The 24,774-nt window shown below is 35.5% G+C and overlaps 2 long non-coding RNA genes across 2 annotated transcripts in view; one reads left to right on the forward strand and one right to left on the reverse strand.

The window, feature by feature from the left end:
- Positions 1 to 24,774, reverse strand: part of LOC143694594 (uncharacterized) — a 197,492-nt gene that overhangs the window by 34,219 nt on the left and 138,499 nt on the right. The window contains exon 9 of the long non-coding RNA XR_013183166.1: positions 15,917 to 15,990. This is a non-coding gene — a long non-coding RNA (uncharacterized LOC143694594). The remainder of the gene's footprint in view (positions 1 to 15,916; positions 15,991 to 24,774) is intronic.
- The window catches only part of LOC143694601 (uncharacterized), a 67,099-nt gene that overhangs the window by 30,238 nt on the left and 12,087 nt on the right, over positions 1 to 24,774 (forward strand). The gene's annotated exons all lie outside the window — the stretch shown is intronic.

Below are 24,774 nucleotides of genomic sequence, written 5' to 3' on the forward strand. Positions count from 1 at the left end.
TCCTCCCATAGGCAAAGTTACAGCTAAATCTTGCATTAGTGGTATGTTATTTTAGCAAGAGTCTGAAAGAGGTAGAATTGCAGCACTAAAGCTCTGATGATATGGGAAAACCTAAAGCTTGGTATGGAATTTTCCCCCAAAAGGTAGAAAGTGAATTCTAGGCCACTAAAATCCCTGTCATAATGCTTTGATATCAGTCACACAGGTATCTCCCCTTCACTGGGGAAAGAGAATGGCACTAGGACTTAAATTCTACCAGTTCTGACTCTATGCTGTAAAAGAACCTGATAAGGATTAAGTCCACCAAATTATCACAGATCTTTACAGGTAGCTTGCTTTTATGTGGACAGTCAAAGAAAGAAGAAAAAAGCTAAAAAAAAAACTCAGCAAAATTTTTTTGCAGTGGTAAGTCTTAACAAAAATGTTCACTTAGAGCAAAAATATATTATTCCAACACTTGGGGAAGAGACAGTGTTGTTAAAAAGAGGAATCCTCATCTCTACAACTCTCCTTTTTCTTCATTTTTTCTTTCTTCATCTATTTTCTCAGCCTTATGGACTTAAATAATTGGTAAGGGTGAATTTAAAGGGGAAATGTAGGAGGAAAAGAATGGAAGTTCTAAATATTTCAGACTTGTGGGTTTTTTCCTTATATCTATCTAAAATATTTTCCGAAAATCAAAATTTGTCAATCTTCTAAGTAAAATTCTTCAGAAATAAGTCATATAGACCACACAGAGTGTCTCGCATACTGTTGTGGATGCCAGGGAAGATAAATAATAATTTGATATTTCTGTCAGAAATACTTTCTGAACTTTGCATTCATGGTGTTTCTTCCTTATGTAATTTAATGCTCTATTTGATACCTATGCAATTGTGTGTCAGGAAACAGTCAGGAAAGTCACCTGCAATTTCCCTCTTGTTTCCTTAAAAAGCAAAAAAAAAAAAAAAAAAAAAAAAAAAAAAAAAAAAAAGAGCTACATTCTAGCAACTTTTGGCACATTTTTCTATAATTTTCCGTTGATCTCTTTCTTGAAATATTGCAGACAGGCAGTAGGTTATATATCACTGATTCTTTGATCTCCTACATTTAACTGAGGACACCAACAAGATCTTTCATGTTTAGAGGCCAGAAATGAGTAAAAAGTAATGTTTCATGTAAAGACTGACAAATTGTCTTTTCTTCTTTTTCTTTCCCCCTCCTTTTTTTTTCTCTTTGCTGTCTTAAAACTGTCAACTTCTGTCTCAGAGATTTAAAAAAAAATGAGATTAATATGAAAAGCAGAACTGTCATTTCTACAGTAGAGTGTCTAGCCTGAATCTCTGCTCTCTGCTGCTTTTCCTGATGAAAGCTGGGAGATGTGCTGGTCTGTCTGTGCACTGAACTCACTCCACCTATAGTAAAAGCAATACATTTAATTGTTATGGTAAAATTAAGCTAATACCTATTTCATGATTCTACCTCCTTATAAAATGAAAGGCATTTTAAGAAGATCTAGTACTAGGAAGGCAAGGCTTTGTACACCAAAGATTTCCAAAGAGCCAATACAATGGAAAGGAAGGCTTTTCCTGTTCTGAGCACCTGTACACAAGTGGGTACCTTAACATCCTTTGTGTTTAAGTTAAAAATGAAATCAGAAGAGGCCTTCTGACATGAAAAAACAGAATAAAAAAGCCATTTAAATTAAATTCCACCTGATAAAGTAAGATACTAATGAATCTTTTAGGATTAGATTGTCTCGGATCCTTAAGACTTTTACTAATGCATAAGAGAAATCAAAGAACTAGCTCTGACTGTCTGTATTTAGATCTTGCTATTGAATCTCCAGGATGTTTTATACAGTGCTATGTCCTAACACCAAGTGGGTAAAGGAGATTGTGTATACAAAACTGAAATGAATAATCCTTATGTGCAGCAGATGGAACCTTGTCACATACAGAGGTAACGGTGAAACTTCCCCACCTCAGGATAAACAGTATAGTTGCTTCTTGATTGGGACATTTTTCACTTGTGTAACAATTCTCAGCATTTTGAGAAATATTTTAAAAGATTTCTAAGGTGAAGGTGATAAGTTTAAAGTGAGTCAGCGGTTGACTAGGTAAGTAGCAATGTCTATTTCCATTTGAGCTCCAGATATTACTGTGCAGTCATTTTGGCTGCACTGGACTGCTCTCCTAGCATTGAAGCTAGGAGAAAAACTAGAGAATTCATTTTTCAGAACAGCTTTTTAAAACAAGGAACAGTAATCTCCTCCTTTGGTACCAACTATAGTTGATCAAGCAAGATGACCACATTCTGTTCAAACAGAACTTAACTACTGAAGCTAAGTGGTGTTGATTAAGCAATTGTTCCTGCTAAAGCAAAAGGCTCCAGTGGTTAAGTGGGCTTTTTGAAAACTGACCTTTTTTATCATCAAATCTAATTGATAGCTTTTCTTTTCAACTTACCTACTGCTAATAGGCTTCTTTGTGTCTGTCTATTCAGAAAGATTGCATCTTTAAAGCAGGTTATTTCAAAAGGTCACCTCATCAAACATTTTGCTATTGACTAAAATTTGTAGACAGCCAATTATGCCTCATTTATGTGGCTGCCTACCTGCTGTCCTGTGATTGCCCATAAACTTTTTTTCTGAAACATCTGACTGCTTTTAGAAGTGTCACAGTATTTAAATATACACAATCCTGAATATCTTTGTTCCTACCTTAGATCACACTGACTTCAGGCCATAGGAAGCTGGTGGGGTTTGATTTATTTTCAATTGGGTGAAATTCTAGACTGACTGAAGTTAAAAAAAAATAAATGGATGAAATTCAGTGAGGCCAAATGTTCAATTCCAAATTCAATTTCTAGTAAGAAAATAGACAAACCATCACTTATAACTATTCAATCTAGCATCAATGAAGTCAACTAGAAAAAGCTATCGCTGACTTCAAACCAGACATGGATTAGTTCCAAAAGGATTTCTTTTAACTGGCTGAAGATTCCCCAGCCTTTCAATTTCACTTCAGGCAGAATGAATGCTAAATCTAAATGACTCAAGAAAAAAATAATTGTAATTTCTCTCTTTCTTTTTTTGTTTCTTTGTTTTTGTTTTGTGGCTAGATGGAGCTAACTGTATGAATAGGAAAATTTCATGTTACCATGCCCACACTGTAATCTTTCTCTAACAAAAGTGATTCATGTGCACTAGACTGTCAGAAGTGAAAACTGTCTTCCATTTCAGACTTAAAATGAAAAGCCATTGGGAAATATAATAACCAGTTCAGTTGCTCTTTCTAAGGTTGGAAACTAGACCTGGGAATAGTGAGATTAAAATGAAGCATGCTGTTACAATACTGGCATGCAAAGATCATCACCTTGTTTGTTGACAGCTGTTTGTCATTATTTAGGACAATCACAGGAAACAAGAAAAACATTTTGTGAGTGTATTGCAAATGAGAGAGTTGACCATGATGGATGAACGACAAAGAAACCTTAGTTTATATTTTTTTAAAGCTTTTGATAGATACAATTTCTTAGAGCAGGAAGGAGACGGCTGTCTGGCTTCCTGCAGATCACAATACACAGTGTGCAGAACCTTCTTGCACTTCATCTCAGTAGCAAGGTTTAAGAGGAAGTAAGTTTTCTGGGATATGCTGTGTTCACCAATAGGTGTTCAGATTTTAATATTGGCACTTGGTGTGGCCGCTGGGGACATTGGATACGCACAAGGTAGACGCAAAGTTTCAAGAGCATATTTGCAGGCCAAAGGTGAGATAGAGTCAGAAGTAATTCACCCATTGCTGAGGCAAACATGGAAGTTCTTCCCCTGTATTTGGCACTGGTGAGGCCACACGTCGAGTGCTGTGTCCAGTTCTGGGCCCCTCAGTTTGGGAAGGACATTGAGAGGCTGGAGTGCATCCAGAGAGGCAATGAGGCTGGTGAGGGGCTTGGAACACAAACCCTGTGAGGAACGACTGAGGGAGCTGGGGGTGTTTAGCCTGGAGAAAAGGAGACTCAGGTGTGACCTTATCACTCTCTACAACTTCTGAAAGGTGGCTGTAGTCAGGTGGGGCTTGGTCTCTTTCTCCAGGCAGCAACTGACAGAGCCAGAGGACACAGTCTTAAGCTGTGCCAAGGGAAATATAGGTTGGATATTAGGAAAAAGTTTTTTACAGAAAGAGTGGTAAAGTACTGGGATTGTCTTCCTGGGAAGGTCATGGAGCCACCATCTCTGGATGTGTTTAGAAAAGACTGAATGTGGCATTCAGAGCCATGGTTTAGTTGAGGTGTTAGGGCTGGGTTGGACTCAATGATCTTGAAGGTCTCTTCCAACCTAGCCATTTTGTGAATTCTGTAATAAAACTGTCTGAGAAGGCATTGCAACACTGCATAACAAATTAGCATGAGGTGTGAAGTAATGTAGGACTTCATCTGCAATCCAAATATGCAAATTTAATCCCCTAAGATTATTTTTTTCTGTGTTTGATAACATAACTGAAATCCAATTTCTTTGAATAACTTCTTTGAGCACCTTTCAAAACTCTGGAAGCAGTTTATCAGGCTTTGGGGGATACAGTCCAGCTTGTTCAATCACAGAAAAAGGGACAGATGGAAGAAATATTCTTCCTCATATATCCTACCTATGAACGTAGGTAGTAAGCACATGATTTATCACCTAAAGCACATGATTTATCACCTTGAGTGAAATAAGAGGTATTCAATGCTTTTTTATGTTATCAATTCAAGAATAAAAGATATAGCATGAAATTAAATTACAATATTAAATTTCCTTATTTCCTATGAGTTTTTCATTGTTAAGAAGATTAGATGATAATGATGATGATGATGCAGCAACCAACTAAAATTTGGGAAAAAAACAAGTCCAATCTCCTTGGAAAAAATTTTCTCGGCTAATGAAAACATCTGGTGCAAATTTACTGTAGATTTTATTGTAGATTAAAAATTTGGAAAGTTGTCAATATCATTAGGTCTTATAGTCAGTCCAAGGAAAGACTGAAAACTGCAAAGCCTTGCCTGCCAGCCCCCTCAGCTGACATTTCAACAGAAGTTCCTCAGTTTTAATAGTGTCTGTGTGTCTTGCCCATTCTTCTAAAAAGACCACATGCAAAATAAATCAACATGGCTGAAAATTTATTTTTACTAGTCACTGTATTGCTTCACAAAAGTAATTGTCAAAATATTTTTGCATACTTTCCTGAGAAAAATTATTTATTTTAAAATTAATTGTGTCATTTATTAGTTCCTAATACCACTGCTATGGTCTAACTCTTAATTACTTCTAGAGGAAAGGCAAATAATTCTGAATTAATTAATCAAAAATTAGGTGTTGACCGTAATTGTCATTCTAACATTAAAAAATGGAGGCAAATTTAGCTACCAAAATTACAATACATTTTTTAGAAAGAGTTTGCTTATACCTCTGATCATTAATGGAAAAATCAATTTGAAAAATACAAATTTCCTAAAGGATTGAGATGATAGGAGAAAATAAATTCCATTTTTTACTTCTGGAGTGATATAATCACTATGTAGTTTACAGGATGAATTTTAAAACCCTTTTCTCAATTTCTATCTTTGTGGCACAATTTGTAATTATAAGTAAAGGTTATAAAATTTTAACTATTGCTAGTGACCACTGCCAAGAAACGGAATCCAACAATTTAAACAATTTAGAGGACAGAGAAAGTGTATAAATGAAAAGAAATGTGTTATAGCATTTTGTCATGGAAATTGGACAGAGAGAGAAAACTGTGACTGAACACATCAGTAACTGAAGAGAAATTGATAAGAGAGGTAACTGAGAGTAAATTAAACATTGCATGAAAAATTCTTTCTCTATTCCAGGTGTTTTATTAATAAATAAATAGATAAATATGCACCAAACCCTAAGAGAATAAAATAATTTTCTCTGAACACCTATAGAATAAAGGCTTTTTATGTGAGTTCTTTCTTCTTCAAAGAAAAATGACTGAAAAAATTATTCCATTTAGTGAGTTTTCTCAAACTGACACAGATTAACCAAAAAACTATTTCACTAACATTTGAGCTAAAAAGAGAGCTCTAAATAACAGGTACATTTCCACTGTATCTTATTTTAGATGCTGCAGTTTTTGTTGATGACACTGCTTCACTCTCTTAACCTCAAAAAAAATTTTATATAAACTGAAAATATTGCTGAGAAAAAAAACCCAACCCTCCATCACCTGATTAGCCAGCCTGTTGTTCTAAGTTTGAAAAAATGGACACCTCTTGCATAAATTTTGAATTTACTTTCAAAGACTAGGAACAAAAATAGATTTTCTGTTTCTGCTTGTATTTAGTTTATTTGCAAGTGTTTCTCTCCCCTTATTTAATAAATTTATATTCTATTGCAAGGGTAGGTGCAATAATAAAAAAGAAAACACTTAAAAAAATCTGAAACCAAGCAGGCCAGACTGGGCAGGCTGCCAGTCTGATCCAGCAGGAAAGATCTTGCGCTTCAGGGAATCAGAACTCCTTGTGTGGCCAGGCTTTTGAGTTCTAACATTAAATAACACCTTTAATTATATCAGAAATTATTTTGGGGTATGGTTAGTCAATTTTTTGCATATGTATTTTACATCATGTCTTCTTACATGATTCTGAAGTGTTAAACATGATGAAACGCTCAGTTTTTGGTTGCAGAATCCAGATGTAATTACTGGAAATAAAGTTGTTTTTTTGAGCCTTTTTGCTGTAAAACCTAATAAATAAAAAAACCCCATTTTTTTCTGTGTCCCTATGGCCAGTGTGTTGATGCAGTGTGTTTGATGCAGAAAAAAGAAATCCCTGAATATATTAAGTACAAAGAATGAGCCTGCGAGCCATCTCAAAGGCTGTATCTTGATGATTTTTACAAGACTCTTAGAAAGAAAAATTCTTTATCAGCTGTTACTTGTTTAGTAATTTATGTCTCAAACAGCAGGCCATAGTACAGTCATTATTCTAGATACTTTACAGGTAGAGTAGTTTCAGTTATCATTACTAATATGTACATTAATATGTACATATGCACCTGTACATTTACATATTTATTCATACTGCAAATATACTAATACAGTGATAGCTGTCTAGAAAGAGAAGATTCAGAGCTGCTAAAATTTATGTGCTTTTAAAAAATTACCTGAAATTGACGAGAAATATGGATAAATAAATTTTTATTTTTATTTCTTCCTCATGTGCAACATATACCAGCTGACCAAGGATTGAGCTCTCAGTTAGGATGGTTTGTAGAAATCTGAATTTAAGTTATTCAGACCTTATTACGCTAATTGATGGATTGTGATGCCAAGAATTTGGGGTACTTCACCTTTTTACCAGAAAGATTCTCAAGGACTTGATAAAAGTTTGTCAAAACAAGTACTTGAATTTCTCACTCATATTGTGCTAACCTTCCATTTTTAGTGTAGGGTGGGCACAATTACAGGAAGAAATTTGAAAATACCCAATCACATACATACATGAAAATTTGGACTTAATGTACCACCTGGATGTGCTTCCAACAAAAAGCTGATACAGGCTGCGGACAGTTAAGAAGATCTAGCTGGATGCCATTCTGAAAGATAAGCAGTAATTAAACCAGAAGTACTGGATTTCATGAGGAAAGCAGTGTGGCATATCATGATCTGAACTACACAGGAGATCTTAGAGAATTGCCTGATTTCATTGTATGATGCATTGTATTTCATGACCATATGAGTTAAAATGTGTTGCTGAAATATCTTGGTACTAGAAAAGCCTGTTAGAATAACAATGATGTAAATTGCTTACTTCCATGTAGGAAAACTGTCACAAAGCTTAATTATACATTTGAATTGGTTCTATTACCATCTTTATGAGCTCAGGTTCAAAAAGTAACAACATTTGGAGTTTTGTCATAGTGATATTCACTACACACGTTCTCTTCTCTTGGTAGTCATGCCTGGACCACATTAGCTCTCTCTGCCAAAGCTGTCGGCATATTTAATAGCTGCATGACACATGAACTAAAGACCTCACATCAGAGTTTCTCACTGCCTTGCTCTGCTTGGCTGCCAGTCTTTTCTGTTGGGTTAAGACTATGTCCATTTCTGCTTCTGATGAGTGTGATTGTTTATTGCATTACATTAAATTCACTGTGGATGGCTGGGTAGCAAATGGACAAGCTATAAGCTGGAGCCATAGGATTGTTGTCAACACTGCAGTAAGCTAGTGCTTTATCATCAGAAACCAAAGAGTACTTAAATGATACTGGCTCTAGTTATGGTCATAATTTATTGGCCTCAAATGACTACTTTCTGTGTGGTGCCCTGCCTTTCCTTCTCTGAATTTCTGTTTTGCTGTAGTTGGCATTATAAAATCTCAGTTCTCTTGGACAAAATCTTTATCTCTATAATATAAGAGAAGGCAAGAAAGGATGTGCAGCAGAGGTGGGGAGGCTAATAATACCTTGCAACATTGTGGAGTTTTATGTAAAGCCTTTGGAAAAAAACTCCAACCACCTGGGTCAGTGCTGAATGAATAAGCCCATCTTTCCTGATATCTCTTCTCTCAATGTTTTTCTATAAGATTTTAGTTAAACAAGCCATTTTATTCCATCTACATATCAGTTCCACAATTTGAAAGAAACGACATAGTTTTCCTAAGCATTCCTGAAACTGGGTCAAAAATTCATTATTTTGACAAAGACCATATTGTCTTAATCTCATTTTGGTTTGCTTTCTCAATTTCTTTTGGTCTGTAAGAACCCACCAAATTTTAGTTTAAAATTTTTTTTTTTCCCTAGAAAGTTAATTCCTTCTTAAAAATAAAAATCTTTCCCAAAACCTATTTTATTTTCTCAAGAATTAACTGTCCTTTGGGCTCAAGTTAATACTTAGGGATTAAACAAGCAGGAAGATCATTTGTTACACACTATGAACATGATATGAACTACATAGTTCTGCCTCCAAAGACATTAGCTTCTAAAAGTAAAACTAGGATAATGTTGTTTAGACAAATGTGTTTTGTTTCTGCTAAATTGTTTTCAGTTGCTTTGCCTTGCTCTGCTCTTGACAACATATACAGGCACCAAAAGGTTGCATCGACAACCCTCTCCAAATGTCAGCTATATGAATGAGTGAGATCAAGGGAAATCTTGGTACTTCACCTGTCCATCATCACCTTCACAGACTTTCAAGAGAAGTAAGACAACATAGTAAAAAGAAGGCGACAAACCCACCTCCATTTAAATTAATGCAGCTTGGAGTTTAGCACAGAAACAGCTTGGGTTTTAGTGCCCATTAGAGTAGGTCTGGATAGCTTGTTCAGGCTTGTTAATGATTTAGTTTTTATCAATTCTTTATTCTTAAATTGTCTGACCATATTGGCCACAAAGCAGGCTGTTGAGCTATCTTTACTCCATGGATTCCCAGAGAGCTTTGCTGGAGTGAGTTATTCCATTTCCTCTGAGAGATCCCCAGCATTCTTTGTGTCACAGCTAAACTGAGACCAATATCCCACAAGTCATACTGTATGAGGACCTGTATGGGGAGCTTTCAGCCTCAGGATGTCTGTCCTCATGCACCCAGTAGGAAAAACTGTGCTTAATTCACCCACATATCCACGTTTAACCTATCACTTGTCTTGCTGCTCCTCTTAGCTTATCATGTCATATGAGCAAAATAATCATGTTACTCTCAGTTTTACTAGTTTCTCACATCTATTCATATTTTGTTATTGCGTTTTTCAGCACAGGAAACTACTTATTTTGGCCCTTTTTTCCTTCTACTGACCCTTACTGTCCCTTACTCTCAACAGCTGTCAAACAGAAAGGGAAAGAGAAAAATGTTTTTTTGTCCTGGTGTAGTTTTCTAAATAATGGTATTTAATTGGTTCTCCAGCAGTTGTTTTTATTCCTACCCTTGAGTACAGTTTCAGCTACCGCAGCCATTGTTTTATTTTAGAATAGAGGTGACCATAGCTTAGGTGGTCCCAAAATTACATGCTATTATACTTTCTTCACCAGGGATTGCCTATCACTTTTTTTTTTTTCCTTTGTTTTTTTTTTTCTTTTTTTTCTATGATAGTCATTCCTGGAATTAGTTTTTCAGTTTCTGGTTTCCTGGAGAGGGGAATCAAGACACTTTGCAATTTGACAAAACATCGTATTTTCCAGGGCGTCCAGATACATTGTGTACATATATTCCATATGAATCTCGAAAATCAATTTGATAGATGTTTCCATTTACCAGAAATTTTGGAGAGATTACTGTATGTAAAGAAAAATAGTGCTTGAATATGCCTGGAGGCTGCAAGATCAAGCTCTTAGTTTTAATATTCTATTTTGCATACTGAGAATAAATCACATGCTTGATCAATTACGCCATTTTTCAAGATTTTTATGGAAATAGCATGCTTAAGTTTTGCATGAAATTCTAACCTTGCACAGCCAGTAGCAGTACTCCATCAGTAGTGGGCAGGGAGAAATTCTAGCCATACCTACAGTTTAAGGCTTTCTGTCAGATAATTTCTACTATTTTTCTCAGCTCTCTGGCAGAATTCCATGAGAAGAATGCTAAAGCAGTATACTAAGAATCTAAAACTGGTCCGTAGCAGTGTCACAAATTTAGTGTGGGAGATGAGAAAGGGCATGTAAATTTTACATCTTTTGTTGTTTTTTTTTTCTCAAATATAAAGTCTCAATTGATTCTAATACTTGATGCTAATTAGACATCATTTTTCCTTTAGATTTTGCATTCCCTGGAACAGAATCTCCATGTTGCCAAATGGAATTAGCTGAGCATTTTTTTTAATGCCAATAAATAGTGAAATCCAATTGGCTTTTCCAAGAATCAAAAGAAAGTTTATATTTTCTTGTTTAGATAATTCTATAGAATTAGACCTGAGAAAAAAATCTGTTTCCCTACCACCCACAGTGTTTCAAGAAGAGCAAAATTAATATTTCTACAGCTGCAGCCTGGAGCAAATATTTCATAAAGGATTACAGGAAATGATACACAACTGATTACTTCAAAAATACTAAACATCTACTGAAAACACTCTTTTTGGTCACTTCCTCCCAAGCAAGGACACTGTTCTAAGAGCTTAAAAACAGGCTATTTGAGAGCTTTACATTCTGTTATTGTGGCTGTTGCACTTAAAATGAGCAAATCAGACTAAGGATTTAAACTTTTGAAGTTCCAATCAAAGACAAGCTAAAGGTATTGCACTTTCTCAGCCAAAACCCTCCAAATGTGTTCTTTATTTAAATCAGTATGTTTCTTTAAAAAATAAAAACAAAAAAACCCAACACTTTTTTTTGGATAAATATTCACTCTTTGGGGAGAAAAAACAAATAAGAAGAAAAAAAAAGACAAAAAGAAGGCATCTGATACTATGAAGAATATTTACCAACTTCATTTAGAATAACATTAAAGAGCTTTGCTGTTCAACTAATATAAATTTGTGTGCAAAAAATCCAATAACCTTCTGCAGAACCTGGGCTTTATGACAATAAACCTCATATATAAGAAGCTCACATATTGTTTTCATGACAACATATTTATTTGGATAACCAGATGAACCTGAATAATCATGGATCTTCCTAGAAGAAAGAAATGTTGGAACAGATAATCTTGGAAAGATCAGCTACCAAAGACAGGATGTCATTATTCTTTAATATAATTAAAGATAAAAAGATAAAATGCAGAGTTTCTCATCTTCTGCAAAAAATTGTCAAGACTATATAATATTTGGACAAATATGAAATTAAAGTAATTGTCAAAGCAGTTTCAGTATAAATGAAGAGGACCTGAGTACTCCCACTTCTAGGACTTCATTAATTTTGTTCTCCAGCCTTCCTCAGCAGGTTGGTGCCTGACAACTTGCCTACTAAAACTTCTCTTTAAAGTCTTGCTCTTTTACAGAGCACAGACTATGTTATCTGCTAAACTCCATCTAGAAAGTTGCAGGAGAGTATAACATATGAAGGCCTCGCAAGGAGATTCATAGAATGGGTAAGGTTGTAGGGATCTCAGCGGATCACAGCTGGTGGAAATCCATCCATTTGAAAGCCAAAGCATGCCTGATTACTTCTAATTGGGTTTTCATCTTTCAGTGACCTTAACTAGGCAAACATTCCTAAGAAATTCAGCATGAAAAAGGGCTTACTACAGGCAAAGACAGCAAAAAAGGAAAGCATTCCTGCCTCTCCAGCTGTTTCCTGCCTCCTGAGCTAGCCAAGATAAATCTTAAATTTTCCATATACAATTTCTAGTGAGAATAGCTTTCAATTTTCTGCACATTTACAGCATCTGTCCAACATATACAGTTTTTTTTTTTTTTTTTGAGTCTAGGAGACTGAGAAGGGAAATAAAAGCAAGAAAATTTGTGCCTGTCTTTTCTTGCAGCAGTTCTAGAGCTCAAGCCCAGGATATATATTCTGGTGTGTTCTGCTTGGAGGCTGGTGATTACATGTCCAAGATGAAAAGCTCCTCTGCATTATGAACCTTTTAGTTACAAATGAGCGTTTCTTGATGCGTATTAAACTTGACACATCAGCTCCTGGATGAATTGCTTACAAAAGGAACTGCTTAAGACTATTAAGATATATACAGTGAAATCCTAGGTGCTAAGTAGAGTTAACATTATTCCAAAGTGTATTTCTTTTTAAAGTGTCTGGTTTAGCTTAAGTTTCTCTCTTTAATCATGCATAGAGCCCCAGGCTGCCAAAAAGGCAGCCATCAGCATTGCTTAGTGAAGGCAGCTTAGTGCTGTCAGCCATCTTATCTTCCCTGCTGCATGGGCGATAGCTTTTATCTGTGAGTATAAACATTAAAATGGAACTGTAATCCCACCTTAGTCCTACAGAAGATTTCCAGCTGTTTCTCAGATATGGAGAAACCCCTCCCGTTACAGAAAGGAATGCGTGTCTCTGTGCTTCTTTGTGCATAGGTATGTTTGGACTGTAGAAATCATGATGAGCAGGAATTTGGACAAAGAAATTCTACTATAGGAACTTTTTTGGAATAGCTAGCTAAGCCAAGGAGATAGTTTTGTATAATAATCTCAATCTAATGTACAGAATGCAATTTAAAATATTTAAGTATACTTATAATGTGACACCATGGCCACAAGTTTTAAAACTTTATTCTCTTTAATGCACCATTCTTTTTTTTCTTTCAGGGCTTTTCCTGTACACCATCTCAGACCATCAGTTTAATTATGGAAATAAAAGACAGAAAAGGCACTAGGATATGATATCCTAAACATAAGTTAGTTTCAGTATTATTTATGAAACAGAAGGAAAACAAATTTAATCAATATCTTAAGATAATATTCCCATTTATGCCTGGGAACTAAAATTCTTTCCTTCTCAGTCATCAGTTGAGTGCAATAACATTTTCCAAAGCATGCTAAGTACACAAGTCTGGAAAATAACACTTTTTTCTAAATCAGTAAAAACATGCAGGATTGTTTAGACTTATATTGTCTTAGACAATATATATTAGACTTATATTGTCTCATCATTCCATTAATATGTTATTCTGTCCTCTTGTCACTGTCCCTGCCTGCAGCCACACCATTATTAGATCCTTTGTGCTATAGCACTGCCGTTTGGAGCAACCTCCCTGCATCATTTTTACTGCAATAACACTTCTATTTTTTCTGACCATAAATTATTAATTTCATACTCTTAACTGCTTTCACTCTCCTGTTAATGTTGTATGAAACTTAACTTTGGGAATACAGGGAATGCTCCTGGTTGAGCTGGGGTTGACAGAAAAGAAGAAAAGATGGATGATATTGGGCTGTCCTTCTTTTGCTTTTACACTATTTCCTCAAAATGGAGTGTGTATTATACCAGGGAATACAGAACATGAAGATCTCATCCATCAAGACAAAAAAATGGCCATTTTCTCAGCTGACCACTGACTTCCATTGAAAACTCCTACTTCATTCTGCATTAACCCCCAAACTGGATGCAAATGATGGAAAAGGTTACGTTTAACTTAAAAAGCATGAGGAATTGTCTTAATGTCAACTCACATGCTTTAAGAAGAATCCTTCCCTAAACATTTATAGGAGTCCTTAAAATATTTTTGTTGGGTTATCAAAGCCATACAAAGGGTTTTGATTCCCAATTATCATTAGAAATTAATTGAAAGAGGGTATTGAAATCCCTTATGTACAGTTCTGAATATGCAACTCATATTATGTGGATAAGCAGAAATTAATAGGAAATGGCTGCCCCCAATGCACTAAAAGCCTTGATCGTGGCTTTCAGTTATATTGAAAATAAATTTATTGTATATTTTTGAGATTCTAACAATTCCCTTAGAATGTTATTCCCTAACACTAAAATGACACTGAAAGAGTCAGCAAAAAATTATAGACATGTAAACTGTCATGTTTTAGAATCTCAAATGTATATTTATATAACAGATAGTTACAACAGGGATAACTTCTGTTAATTTTCTCCTAAAAATGTACACACAAAAGCATTATTATGTTTAATAGAATCTCTATGTTCTTTCTTCCTTCTCACTTAGTACCTTTCAAGGACCTTTGATTGTAGCTGGTTTTAAGCCTCTGTGGAAGCATTTGACATTCTTACCCTGGATTTGATCCAGGAATGTGTCCTCAAATCAAGACAAGTCTCATCAGACTGGGATTGTTACCATCCTCCCTCACTAAAATCAATAGTTTATACCAGCTAGATTAGAACAGACTAGATATATAAAATTTTCCTTGTCATTGCTAACTGCACAAAAGTAAATGCATTAAACTAAATAAATTGAAAAAAAAGCCTTGACCATTTCAATTTGGAATATACTTGCTCGATAAAAAACCCCAAAAAACAATCTGCTCTATTTTCATTGAATACTTTATATATATGATCACAAAACCAGAATTATCAAATTATTCTTGCTTTATTAAAATCAGAAGGAAATAATCCCTTTCTCATTCCATAGACCTGGATCAAGCCCCTTACAAGCAGTTCCAGTAAAAACAGTGGAATTGCTTACAACAGAATATGGCCTGAATTTTTAATAATTATTCTGAATTTAATCAAATAATCTGAATTGATATAATCTGAATTTAAAAAAAAGGAATTAAACAAAAATAAAGAAAAAAAAGGTTCTATCTTTGATGAAGCTCAGGGATTTTTTTAAAATGTAAATTTTTATCTGTGATGATTAAAATGGAACAAATTGTTAAAATAGTTCCCAACTTCCTAGTCATACTGAATGAGGGGGAAATTTTACTGAAGAGATAATTGGCATATTTAGCTAATCTTTTATTAATGTAGCACAATTGTAACATACATCTTGTCTCAGAAAAGTCAGCATGGAAATTTTTATGTCATTATGCTGTGGCTCCACTTTTTAATAATTCTCTGTAGATTCAGTTTTTTTGCAACAAAAATGAGATTTTTCATTTTTATGTGTACTGTATACTCCACAGTTCTATTCAGTGAAGAAAGAGCAGGTTCTTTTCATTGCTAAATCTTTATGCAGTGTATTTCTTTGTGGGAACTATGCAAAAATTTCAGTTATACATTTTAATCTAAAGAAAAATAATAATAGTGATTGCTCTTTATGCTTTTGATATCTAGCATTTTATACAAAATCATGTTTTATGGAATGTGTAAAAAATACATTCTCAATCACAAAATGTCACCTTATTAACAAGAGGTTTGTGACATCTCAAAAGACTGTACAGAAAGGTATCAATTATAACTCTTCAATACGTTAATGTGAAAAGTTTGACTCCTAATTTTGTAATCAGTATTTCAGATACAAGAGAATTCTCCAAAAGTACAGAAACTCAAGCTATAAATTAATGATAGATATATACTTGAAAAACTGTCACTAGATATAAAGAACAGGCAAGAATTCCTTATTTATAGAAGGACAAAAATAACATGACTCACCAAAGTTAAAAGAGGGTAAGAGTAAGTAATGTCCACAAGCGTCCATTCCAGTGATTTAGGAGGAATGCAAACAACTGAAAAGGAAATAGTGTTAACAGAATCCATTCCATATTTTAAATGTAGCCATCTAAGACAGAATTTAGTGAATCTTGTTAGTGCTACATGAATACTCACACTAGAAAGATATGATCAATAACATCAACACCACCATTGCACTTCTGCACTGATTTTTACTCTCTATGTAGTCCTCACATAAATTTGGATTCAAATTCTCCAACTCTCTGAGCACCCAGAAAGGACACATCATCTAGGAACAACAAATATAATGGTGGATAGCATTGGTTTTAATATTTAGGTACTATGTGAATGAAAGTAGGGTTTTAGAATCACAGCATGCTTAAAGCTAGAGGAGACCCCCTGAGGTCATATAGTCTAAACCCCTACTGAAAGCAGAGTTATGACATTGCAGATGCAATTGCACAAATGCTGAGTAGAGGGAAAGGATCCCATGGCCTGCTTGCTACCATGCTGCTCATGCAGCCCAGGGTGTGGACAGCCATATTATCTCCAAGGCACATTGCTGACTCCTCTTGGATTTGCTGCTTCCTAATCAGCCAATTGCCATCTTGTACTGTTGAGTGGGATTATTCTACCCTAGCTGTATGAAATTGCATTTGCTTCGTCCTCTCCTGTTAAATGCCCATCAGCCCATCTTTCCAAGCTTGTCTGGATCACAGTGGCTGCCCTGCCCTCCAGCATAATGGCCATGAGTCATGACCCAGTATTTACTGTATTTCTAAGGGTAGATTCGATTTTGTGTCATATTCCATGTCATTAATAAAGTCATTCAACAGTTTTGATGCAAGAGTCAGTCCTTAAAGAATATCACTAAACGAGCAGCTACCAGAGATCATTCCAAATTTCCCTTCACTTTGTAGTCCTCTTATCCTGTCCCTATCTTACTGATTTACCTACAATGACACCATGGTAGATAGGGTCAGGAGGCTTGCTGAAGTCAAGGAAAACAACATCTGCTCTCCTTGTTCACAGAGCTGGCCTTTTCAACATGATTTAGCAAGAGAATATTTCCCCTTGGTAAATTCATGAGAGCTGTTCCTGATCATTGTCTTGTCATCCATGCATTTGTAAATGGCTTCTGTTGGATTTGCTCCATAACATTGCATTGGACCAAGGTGAGGCTGAACTAGTTTGCAGTTCCCTAGTTCCTCCTTCTTGCTTTCTTGAAGATGACTTTGATGTTGGTCTTTTCAAACTCTAGCAAGTTCTCTGATTGGTATGACCTTTCCATCATGGTAAAGATCTTGCAGTGGTATCAGTCAGTTCCCTCACTACCTCTGGATGCAATTCCTCTGCAGCCCAACAATTTCTGTACCTATCGATGACCCAGGTGCTCTCTAATGTATTTTTCTCTACCATAGTTACTGTTTCACTTGCAAAGACTGCAAGCAGTACAAGGAGCTGAATGATATAAGAGCAGATTTTACAATTTTTAAAAAAAGAAATTCAAAAAGGCATAGAGAATTTTGGTCTTTTCTGTGTCCTGTATGAACAGGTTCCTTACCCTACTGAATAGTGAATCCACCTTTTTCTTAGTCTTTTTGCTGCTGCTATGTTTATAGTACTCAATATCCACTAAAAGTAAATGATAAGAATACATAATATTATATTGGTTTTATTTTTCTTTACAAGACAGAGGGGAGGACAAGTTTTAACCAACTCTACTTGTGACCAAAAACTAGAGGTGAGGGAGAACTACACAAAAAATTATACTTTTCTAAGTTGCTGACAAAATACTAGCAAATAATCAATCCACTTTTTTATCACTAATCTGAAGTCTACATTCAACAAAAATAATACTTATTGAATATCTATAAATAAAAAAATTACAAAAGACATCACCATGGCTGACATGCATTTTCTGCTAAGGATTCTAAACTGTTTACTTTTCTTGTGCAATTTGAAATAATCCTAGAGCAGCACAAACATTTAAATTGGGCTACAACAGTTCCCCACTTCCTCCCTCTTCTTTTGTAGCAGCTCCAGCTTTCATTTGGCCTACCAATGAATCAATTCAACTTACTAAGCTTTCAAGAATCTATTCTATTTCTTTTTTGGGTTAGTTTTCTGCTGAGTTTGCAAGTGAACTGACACATCAGAGAGCCAAGATAAGCAAATGTGCCAGAGCAAAGGGTGCACTGACACTTAAACTTCCTTAATCTCTCATGAAACTTCACCCTGAATTAGTATCCAAAATATAATGCTTGTCTAGATATTTGAAATTCTTCATTTTTCTATACATTTTATTTGTTCTTTCTATTTATTATTACAGTATAAGTAAGTTAGAATTGCCTGTGAGTTATTGTTCAAATACAGGGAAAGAAAAAGTCATCATCTAATGGCCTGGGCAAAGGAAAGCCAGAGAAACAGAACTCTCCAGATAGTATTGGTATCTTAACTGAAAGCAGAGCTGAGGTCTTCTTAATTCTATTTTAATGCCTGTCTGCTAGAGGGAAAACAGGATTATGAGTGCATTTCCCACTCAGAAAAAGTCTGCTCCCTACATATGAATATTGGTCTTGTTCTCCTCCTTGGCTGGGAAGTATCTTCTAAATACTGATAAGGTTTGACAGTCCTCCAGAAAGTCAGTAGCAAAACTAGTAATTCACTTCCAGCTCCAATTTATTTAATTGAAAAAACATCTACTGAAGTTTGGACTGCAAACAGATAGATATCCCAGTGCATGACTATCAGTGGAAGGAAAAGGTTAAAAGTGAGGAATAATAAAACACCCACCATTTTTTAGACACGATTCAACTTACAGAGGATTCTGATTAAAATATTTATTTCATCACAAACAGTAAATATGACATCTTTCTAGTCTGTGGTTTGTTTTTATTTGTTTGTTTGTTTGTTTTCTTTTCTTTCCATTAGCCTTATTTGTTCAATAAATTACAAAACTTAAGGAAATGCTTTTTGGGTTTTTTGAAGTCCTGGCTACACAAGACCCTTGTATCAAGTACACATTAGCAAAGCCACACATAGTTAATTTTAATGCTGGAACAATATTTTACTATATCTCCTGGAGAAAGGATGATGGAAAGCATTGAAATCCACGAAAATGCTCTTTATGTGGCAAGATGTTGGATGTGCCGGGGCTGCCCGGGCCGGCCCCAGGCGGTGCCAGCGGCTGCAGCGGCCCCAGCGCAGGGCACGGCTGAGCCCCTGAGCCCCGGGGAAAGCCTGGGCAAGGGAGGGCAAAACGCTGCCCGGCAGCCAGGGCTGAGCCAGGGGAAGCGAGCGAGAAACAGCCCTGCGAGCCCTGAGGGGACAGCGGGAGCAGGGCCGGGGGCAGGAGAGACCCGGCAGGGACAGCCCTGCGGCCATTGTTACAAAATGGTGAAAGTAATTAAGTAAATTGAGGGTATGCAACATTTAAGTTCTCCAACAGATGCTAAAACTTATAGGTTTTTTTCCTCATTCTTTGAAAGTTTGAAGATGGTTGGAGAAATAGAAATAATAAATGACATTAGAAATTTTGAGTTCCTGTTATGTGTTTGCCTTACTATTCAAAACGGAATATAATCAGCTATAACACAGATAAAGTCAATAGGACATAAAACCACTTTTAATTCATTGACTGATAGGAATGTGTTTAAGTATATACTTAAGAGATTAAGCCTATACTTAAGAGATTAAACCTTCACTACTGAATTACAACCCTTTTGGGATGTTATGGCAGTAGTAGCATCATTGATCTTTGACAGGGATACACATAGTTAATTAATGTCTTAGAGGAATGGGTTAGATTTTCAAGCTCAAGTGCTTTTTTAGGACTTTCCCTAATTATTTAGAACTGAAATGAAAATGCATTGAATTATATAAGTTCTCTGAGATGTACATCTATAAAGAAGATGTCCAGGCAAGCATTAAAAGTGGTTCTCCTTAGCAATAGCACCGTGATTTTCCAAATCAGCTTGCTAATGATCTTGAACAAAGTAGAGCTACACCAGTGATGCATCCTCTTACAGACTTCCAAAGTCTTTTTCAGGAGTACGCCCCTGGCCTATCAAGCCAATGGCAAAATGTACATTAATTTTGAAGTGGCTTAGATTTCAGCTAGAAATCATTGTTTAAAATAGAAAAGTTCCTGAAAAAGGAAACATTTTGCTGAAAAAGGAACATTTTGCTTTAGAAATCTGTCTTCTTCTGAGGAAGGAAAGTTGATCTGGATGTCTGTTTTTGGGGAAAGAAACATAGGGACAAATGCTAGAGAGTGTAGAATCATAGCTGTTTACTGAAGCTTATTTGAGCCTCACAGTAATACAGTGATAAATAGTTAGCAAATACTCTCTGAACTTTAAAATTGAGGTCAGATGTCTTTCTCAAGCATATGTTCTAATACCATGGGTTATTTGTCATGGTGCAGGAATTAGGAAATATAGCTTTTGAGTCTGAACAATGTCCAAAGGTCAGACTGGTTCATTGCATTGTTCTTACAGCACATAAAATCTATGAGAGTATGAGCTTTGGAGCTGAACCTTGCATACAAAAGTATTTGTTTTCCTATATATAAAAATGAAGCTCCTTTGTGTGAGAAACTTGACATACCAGAATAAAGTGTATCAGCCTGCTTTCTCAAATATTACGTATCAGATCCATTGTGAGAAAATTACCCTTTATGTATCTGGTGGTATACACATTGCATAAATTGACAGGTTTTGCAAAAACCTCTCTACTCTTCTTTACTATGATATAGGCTGCTGTTTAAAAGATACTGAGCTATTTCCTCTCTACAACACCGAATTTTAATGTATACTTGATAAGATTTGAGCTGCAGTGATGTCTAACACTTTTGTACTTTACAATTGTTGCTCCTGATTTGTACTTACATATTTTATTAGTTACTGGTTTTGATGTTTGGTACTTGCAAGGTGCTAGCAACAGCTTATGCTGTTTTTGATTACACAGTTAGACAGTACAGTTTAGTACAATATAGTGCAATTAGAACTACTCAAAAATCTACTTAGCCTTCAGCTTGTAAAGTCATGAGTTGTCTAAATATGCAATGTGCCCTTTTCATGTAGACATTTTGCAGGAATGTGCATAAACAGGGCTGTTATTTTATTCCTTCCTTCTGTAAAGAGGGAGTAAACTGAAATGACAAGATAAATCCTGTGTGAATATTTCCTCTGGGACTTTCAAGAAATGTAAAAAGAAACTTGATTAATTTCTGGTCCAGAGCATAAAGAGTGATAGAAGTTAGAGAAGAAAGACTGGAGCAAACTAAGCAAGTAGAATTGCCAAGATTCAAATACAGCTCTGTTCGGAGTTTTATTTTGCAAAATTTTTTTTTGTCCCTCATCAGAAGACACTGGTTCCATAATAATCAGAATTCCCCATGTAGACAGTTGAGGGATATATATTAAAAATGTAAATTCTTTGGGATTAGGGTAGAACTGCTTGGTTTTGGAATCTGTTCCTTTCTCAGTCCTTACTTATAGCTAAAGGATCAGAACAGGTGATTATATATTCCAATGATTGCAAAAGTCAACAGGTCACCTTGGATGTGAAAAAATACTGATCAATGGTTGACTACTTGATTAGTTTGAAGAGAGAGCTAAAGGGCTGAACAAGCCAGGTCCATATTAATAAATTACCAGGTGGCTAAAATACTTATGGGGAAATAACCAAGTCTGAGTCCCCCACTTCTTAAGTCAAGATCCTCCTTGACAGGATTTTTGGTATTTTCACTTCTGCAGAGATAATCTCTAAAATCTGCAAAATCTCACTCTCGTCACACTCACAAAGAACTGAAAAAGCATTCTGGGCTTGAGAATACACGAAGGCACAGGAGATATTTTCAACTCAGCTCTAACGACCTGGATAACAGGAAAAAGTAGTGCTGGACTTGAATCCCTGACATTACCGTCACATAAGTTCTAACAAACATTCAGAGTCACAATGCTTGTTGTTATCAACAATTTTTGAACAGGTAGTCTGAAGTTTTCTTTCTTTTTGTAAGTTTATCTCAGTTTCTTTAATCTATCTATATGTTGTTCAAAACAGATTTTCGAATGTTATTGTAATTTCCTTGTTATTAATGGATCAAAAATATAAGATGATCACAGTTTTCAAACACTTTATTTTCAGATTTTTGCTCTTGATCTCAGGACATAAAGAAAATTACATGTAAAATGATTGTATCAGTCTTTAAAAACTTTAGCTCCATTTTGAAGATCCAAAATAATTTCAGCCTTAGAATATTTGTTTGCTCCTTTTACAAATTCTTCAGCATATATTTTCACAGCTTGCTGGCTACTTTCAGAGGTATTTACCGTGTTGCTAACACCAAGTAAAACCCTGTTGCGTTTAAACCCTTTTTTACTTTTTCCATCTCCTGCATGAGGAAGATTATAGTATGGAAGAAAAGGTGACTTTTGAAAGGTACAACACAAAGTAACTCTTAAGCTGATGGCCAGTACTGGTGATATCTGCTGCTGTTACTCAAAGTCAGATAATCACTAGATCAAGCAGGTGACAACCTTGTCTCAAACACAAATTTATGTGAAATAAATATTGTTTGAATTTTAGCTGGTCTGTGTTTTACTAACTCATGAAGGCTCATTCATGAGCTCCACCTAAATGAGTCCTTACTGTAAGTGCTCCTCATAATTTTAGAATAAATTACAGACAATATTATTCACAGTGCATTTTACATAAAAGTGTTAATGGCCTTTTCAATCTGTCTCTAACCTGGAGCTATAAATACAGGCTAACTTGAGAAGCTGTCAGTTTTTCTGTAGTTACATTGGCATGACTATGTCAGCAGTGCTTCAGAGCAGGCAGTGTATACACTAGCAGAAGGAATTTCTCCCTCAGTAGTTTTACTACCTCCATGCAAAATATGCTATAAGCTGGCAAACCTATTCTGGTGAAAGAGGTGCATTTATGTGAGGGAAGAAGAATGATTTCAGCTGGAGTACGGTTTTCTCCCATTATACTGACAATACTAGGCAGCAAAACTTGTGGATCAAGCTTAGATATTTGTCCTTGATTTCTTGATCCATTTCCATCCATATACCATCTTCCTGCCTAGCCAATTTCAGCTCAAGGAGCCTAATTTAAAGCTGGTATAGAACAATAAAAAAGAAATGATCCCTAGGCATGGGTAGGCCTTAAGGTAGCTGAATGAGATTAATTTCCTTAATTGTATTTCCAGCCAAGTAGTTTCTTCCCATACATTAAGTGTGTGTATTGGTGTTTCCTAAACAGTATGTAATGAAAATAATATTCACATGTAACTGTAATTCCTAAGCCAGTAAAGGCTACAATTCATGTGAGGGAAAAAAAAATCCTTAGCTGGGTTACAAAAGCACTGAAACACAGTCTTTGCTGTATTTTCTTGATACCAGTATGAAGAGGAACAGGATTTCACCAAAACCATCATGAAAATCTTTGTGCCTTTCAAGAGCCTCTCTGTCTTTATACATCCATATATACTTTAAATATAAAACCAAATGTAGCTGGGTAGCTTGTGTAGCAGACTGATACTGTGTGATTTCCTGTGCTTACTGCAATATTCCAGCTGAGGCATGTTGGCATTTTTGTTGACATTTTCTTTGACGTACCCATATTTCCAGGCAGCTAACTCACTGGTATAACACTTCTCAGAATGGTCTACTGCAGAAAGTCTGAGAAGTTTGGGCAGTTCCAACATCAAGTGTCTCTCAAGTATCTTGTAATTTGTCTTTGATACATTGTTGGAGTTCTCTCTTTTCATGGTATTAAGCCATTTCCTCAGGCACAGGATGCCTTTTTTCCAGACTTGTTCCTTTGAGATCTGGGCAGCAAATTTGGGTTTAATCCACTTGCATCTTCATTGCAGTTTTACTGGAAGCAGCTGTTACCCCTTCTTTAACAGTTTGCTGGCTGTCAGGCAGCCTGAGGGACCCACCATATGACATCCGTCCTGGGTTCTAAATATACACCTGCACAATATGTTTTCTTGGGGCAAGAGTAGAGCAAAGGGACTTTTGCTTCCTTTTGCACTAATGTATTTTCATCTCTTGACTGAAAAACTTTTATTTATTCCATGTATTTATACTTAAAAACTTTTCATCTTTTGAATAGAAGGGTTAATTCTACTTTTTGTACAGTCTGGAAATGTAGTACAGCTTCATTGCCTGCTTTACTAGACATAAACATCAACACAACAAAATATAAATGTGTTGCTTGTTAAATCTCATTACAGCTTTATACAGAACATTTAGGCAAATTTTAGTTAAGAGAATAAGAGAGCCCATGGACATAGACCATGACCTACCTATCATATTATTAGAATTAGGCTCAGAAAAGATGTGTGTAAAATGTCAACATTTTGCAGAACAGAAGATAACAGTAAGATTAAGCATGATAGTGTACATGTCAGCCATAAATGTAAAAATGTCGAAAAGTGAAAGAAAGTTCTCTAGCATGATAGGGACAAAAAAGACAGTAACAATACATAAACCTGTTATTACATTTTTTGTTTCCTGCACTGTATGACAGACTGATGGGTCCTAGTAATGGAATCAAAAGTGAAGGCTAGAGAACAATTCTTCACCAAAAGAAAAAAAGAAAAAAAAGAAAAGTCCAGAGTAATAACACTTGTCAGAGAAAATATAATTTTGAATAGATGTGATACATATTACTTCTTCCAAAGCTGAACAGTGAATTTATAGCTATTTTACTTGTATAAGGTTTTCTTAGTCTTAGAGACACTCAAGTCCATTCCATGCAAAAATTATATTAAAATAATAATTTAAAGAGGGGGAGAAGTTTACTCAGCACCTTAATGA

The sequence above is a fragment of the Agelaius phoeniceus genome, chromosome 1, assembly GCF_051311805.1.
Source record: "Agelaius phoeniceus isolate bAgePho1 chromosome 1, bAgePho1.hap1, whole genome shotgun sequence".
NCBI classification, from domain to species: domain Eukaryota; kingdom Metazoa; phylum Chordata; class Aves; order Passeriformes; family Icteridae; genus Agelaius; species Agelaius phoeniceus.